The sequence below is a fragment of the Ptychodera flava genome, unplaced genomic scaffold (genome assembly GCF_041260155.1).
Source record: "Ptychodera flava strain L36383 unplaced genomic scaffold, AS_Pfla_20210202 Scaffold_65__1_contigs__length_701920_pilon, whole genome shotgun sequence".
In the NCBI taxonomy this organism is placed as follows: domain Eukaryota; kingdom Metazoa; phylum Hemichordata; class Enteropneusta; family Ptychoderidae; genus Ptychodera; species Ptychodera flava.
This window is the reverse complement of record NW_027248387.1, coordinates 468,291-474,163: the sequence shown is the minus strand read 5'-3', so window position 1 is coordinate 474,163 and position 5,873 is coordinate 468,291.

Below are 5,873 nucleotides of genomic sequence, written 5' to 3'. Positions count from 1 at the left end.
AATTCAATATTTCGAATACTTAGTTGATACGCTTCTTGTGTTCACGGATGTGTCCTCATTTACACAGGAACCCTTCTAATGGACCATGTATAAACATATATTTCATTGTACAGCTAGCAAATCGCCTACGAGAAAACACGATTTCGTTGGAATATTTTACGTAGTTTAATTTCAAAAAGGCTTGACAAGGAAAACATCATGCAAAACGGAGCATTTGAGTATATTCTGTTTCTCTGTCTGACATGTGTGGAGTGGCCGGGTTGTGGTTTGTAACTGAGAGCGTGTAGCTGAATTTAAACAAGACCACGTCAAGCCCTGTCGAGTTTATGTTGTCAAATAATTGATACTGATTTTGATTGTGTACCATTTTAGCCAAGAATTGTTTTGATAACGCCAAAAATCATAAAAATGTTTTCCATAGTATTTTCCGTGCAATAATGATAATTGTTTTACTGTGAAGAACTGAAGTTTCATTTAGAAGATTGCTACGATTTCTGGGAGATATTTAAAATGTGTAATCCGTAGCAACTGTCTAAATGATGTATGAGTCTTGTTATAATTTGGAGGGCAACATGCTCAAACTACTTTTTCCTGTGTCATTTTGATGATTTTGTCTCTATTCCACTTGTTTCGCACGTTATATTTGGTGATTTGATGTTGGCGCACTACTCTATGTTGCCATGCAATATTCACAATTGTATTCATCCCATATATTGAAAATATATGTAATCATTGTTTCCATTTTCGATAGTCATATATTTAATTCCTAAAACATGACAGCTGTCAACATTCAGTATGGTAATTTTTGATTTAGATAAAAATTCTGCACCCACTGCACATCAGAAAAAACCTCATAGTATGTTATCTCACACAATATATCATAAGTAAACTTAGAAAACCATTAAAACTTCAATCGTATGGCTAAATATATTTTCAGCTATTACATTAATAATATCAGTTTTAAGATTCACGTTTATACATACATACATACCTGCATGCATGCAAGGATACATACATACATACATACATACATACATACATACATACATACATACATACATACATACATACATACATACATACATACATACATACATACATACATACATACATACATACATACATACATACATACATACATACATACATACATACATACATACATACATACCTACCTACCTACCTACCTACCTACCTACCTACCTACCTACCTACCTACATACATACCTACATACCTACATACCTACATACATACATACATACATACCTACCTACCTACCTACCTACCTACCTACCTACCTACCTACCTACCTACCTACCTACCTACCTACCTACCTACCTACCTACCTACCTACCTACCTACCTACCTACATACATACATACATACATACATACATACATACGTACATACGTACATACATACATACATACATACATACATACATACATACATACATACATACATACATACATACATACATACATACATACATACATACATACATACATACAACCATACATACATACATACATACATACACCATACATACATACATACATACATACATACATACATACATACATACATACATACATACATACATACATACATACATACATACATACATACATACATACCTACCTACCTACCTACCTACCTACCTACCTACCTACCTACCTACCTACCTACCTACCTACATACATACCTACATACCTACATACCTACATACATACCTACCTACCTACCTACCTACCTACCTACCTACCTACCTACCTACCTACCTACCTACCTACCTACCTACCTACCTACCTACCTACCTACATACATACATACATACATACATACATACGTACGTACGTACGTACGTACGTACGTACGTACGTACGTACACGTACGTACGTACATACATACATACATACATACATACATACATACATACATACATACATACATACATACATACATACATACATACATACATACATACATACATACATACATACATACATACATACAACCATACATACATACATACATACATACATACATACATACATACATACATACATACATACATACATACATACATACATACATACATACATACATACATACATACATACATACATACATACATACAACCATACATACATACATACATACATACATACATACATACATACATACATACATACATACATACATACATACATACATACATACATACATACATACATACATACATACATACATACATACATACATGGGTCTGCGAATTTAGTAGGCTAACACTTATTGTCGATCATAAAAGAACGGTGAGAGGAATTGTTCCTGAAATCGTCATAAACCAGCTAAACAAAGCAGAAATGAAATTCAGTTATAACACATTGCAAAGTACTTAAGTGGCATATTTTATTTTCTCTAGCCAAACCTTCAAAACAGCCACTTTCAATAAGCTGGTTATGGTAAGAAAGCCTAAATCTATAATGAGCTGTCCTAAATACTTCAACATTTACGCAACTCAAATATTTTTCAAAAGTTTAAAAATTTCAAAATCACAATATGAGTCAAGCTTTTGGTAAGATGGTTGCACTTTTGTCAATGAATTAAATGATTTTTGCTGTCGCTTTGATAAGCATAATTTCACACAGGAACAAGACATTGCCAAAACATTGTAAGAAGTAAACTGATACACTCAGATATACCTCAAATGTCAGAGGAGCAGGTCAGTTCAACTTTCAAGGGCATTAATCCAAGAAAAGCACTGGGTCCAGATAATATATCTGGTAGACTCCTACAGCATTACCACGTAAAACTGCCTGGTGTGTTCACAATTCTTTTCAACTGGTCTCTTTCTACACATACAATACCAACTATATGGAAAACATCGGCTATTTCACAAATTCAAAAAAATCAATAATCCTATCAAATTAAATGATTACAGACCAATTGCTTTGACATCAATTATTATGAAATGTATGGAACGTCTTGTACTATCGCGACTTTTGAAATAGGTTAAAGATCTTGTTGACCCACTTCAATTTGCTTACAGGGCTAACAGATCAGTAGAAGATGCCGTTATAACTCTATTTCACCAAGTTTTTACTCATTTGGAGAAGCCCACATCATATGTTCGTATGTTATTTGTAGACTTTTCATCAGTTTTCAATACCATACAGTCACATTTGATGGTTAATAAGTTAAACAACATGAATGTCAACCCCAATATAATATTGTGGGTGTTAGATTTTCTCACAAATAGACATAAATATGTCAGAGTAAATAACACAGGTTTGAGTAAGGAAGCCTCTGCAATCGTGTCCAGTATGCGTAGTACGTCTACTGGGGCACCACAAGGCTCGGTGATCTCCGCTGTTTTGTTTTCTCTGTATACAAACGATCTTCAAAGTACACGTGGCAAGGCAAAAGTGGTCAAATATGCAGAAGATACATCACTTGGAGATTATTCAAACAATGAACAACACTTTGAAAATCAGGTGCAACACTTAAAACAATGGTGTGACAAAAAACTATCTTGATTTAAATACTTGCAAAACAAAGGAAATGATCATTGACTTCAGAAGGGCAAAGAAGAAAATCGATCCCCTTAAAATAAATTCTGAAATTGTAGAGCGTGTTTCAATATACCGTTATCTCGGATCACTCATAGATGACAAATTGACTTTTCAACAGAATACTGAATCCATATACAAGAAAAAGTAAACAGCGAATGTACCTACTGCGCAAAACTGAGATCACTGAACATTCATCCACATATATTGAAAACGTTCTACTCTAGTCACATTGAAAGTGTAATTACCTTCTCATATTTGAGCTGGTATGGAGGTCTCACCGTTTCGAACTTGAACAAACTACAAACAATTGTTAACACCCGTTCCAAAATCTGTGGCTGTGAATGTAAGAGCATGAAATCACTGCATGGGAACAGAGCTTTTGTCAAAGCTGTTAAAATCATCAGGGATACTTCCCATCCATTGGCTCAGCATTTAGAGGGGCTCCCGTCAGGTCGCAGGTATAAAACTCGGGGGGGGGGGGGGGGGGGTAACTCCCATAGATGGCTATACGGGGAGGGTCCGCGCGAAAGGGGTCGTTTTTTTTGCACTGTTTGGTATCAGAAAGGGTATACTTTTCACGAGGTGTTGGTATGAGAAAGGGTCCGGTTTTAAACACAAACTGACATTTGTTAGAAAATCATGCTGTCAACACTGGAAACCCATGTATCTACATCCCAGATCTACCATCAATATTTCCGATCTGTCGGTTTGACTGTTGGTACATGTACCCCTGGTACGCAAGGCGAGTGAGTCGTATCTGTATACGTATGGTATTGTATGGTATCAGATCATATGCGGGTCAAAGGTTAACCCCACGCTACCCTGCCAAGAGATAGCTGCGTTTCGACAACTAGGTATCAGAAAGGGTAGGTTTTTTTGCTCAAAACTGGTATCACAACAGTTTGGGTTTCCATGTTCGTGCGGAGCCCCCCCCCCCGTACTATTAGCCATGGAGTTACCCCCCGGGATAAAACTCTAGCTTTAAGAACACGTCGTTCTCGACTTAGCTATGTTCCCTCTGCCATCCGACTTCTCAATCAGAGAATGTCTTAAGTCCACTGTTCAACACTTATTGTAACAAGATTTTTTTTTAATTTTGATGTGTATTATCCCTTTTATCACCGTATTTTTAATGGTGTTTGTCTGTGCCATTGCAAGACAAGTTTCCCATTTTTAGGGACAATAAAGTTTAATAATAATAATAATAATAATAAGCTTTGAAGCATTTGCCAGGTCACTTGACCATAGCTGGCTACCGATATCAACGCACCTTTGTTTAAAGGTAAAAATGAAAAGTAATCCGTCGCCTACAATCTGCATATCCCGTGCTATACCAAACCTAACCAGATATGAATTGAAACTGCTGACGTGTTTCATTATATATTTAAGCAATAACCCCCGCCGCAGGAGGGTATACACGAGATTTTGGTACAATGCGCGACATATAGCACGAGCCGATAGGCGAGTGCTATATGGAGCGAATTGTACCAAAATCGAGTGTATACCCGACTGCGAAGGGGGTTATTGCTATTATATTATATCAACTTGTGTGTATTTGTTGTCTTACTTGGGTATTTTCATAACTCTAAGCCCCAAATGCAGAAAACGGACGTCTGAGAGATCGAACGTCGGAAATTCTGCGCCCGAGACCGAGCATTTTTATAAGGATTCCGTTCAGGCACAAGGTATCCTACGATAAATACGCATTACGTCCATATCGACATTCATTTTATTCGCATGCAACACGAACGATACTTGTCAAAAATACCTGCAGCACTCACAGAGAAAATGGGTCAAGAGTTCAAATCAAAAGAAAAAAGTAACAATTTTTTTCGTAAATTTACATAAGAACAATAGTCCTGGCTTTTTTTGGCATACTAAAAATAGATTTGACTCATTCTGTACCGCATACCGTCGCGACATTCAGTGGTGGCACAGTGAAGTTACAGGATCTATTTTTGATGGATAATTTGGACGTTAATTGTACCAGAAAACAAGCAGTTTTAAAATAATCCAGACTTGCTATGACTGCAACTGTGATGAACAGTTGTGCAGATACTGAGTGTGTTGCCCGATGCAGGGAGAGATGGACGCTGACACTGCTCGTTGCATTTGGATTTGATGTCAAATATCGTCGCAGTCGCCAGGAGTCATCCCATTGTTATTTTGAACTTCTTGGTCTACGTCGTTAGGACATCCCGATCTGTTATAGCCCAAACTTTGGTAAATAATATCTGACATACCGTTACTGTGAGGAAGTGTCAATTTATTTGTGTATGAACGAATACTATCTTCAT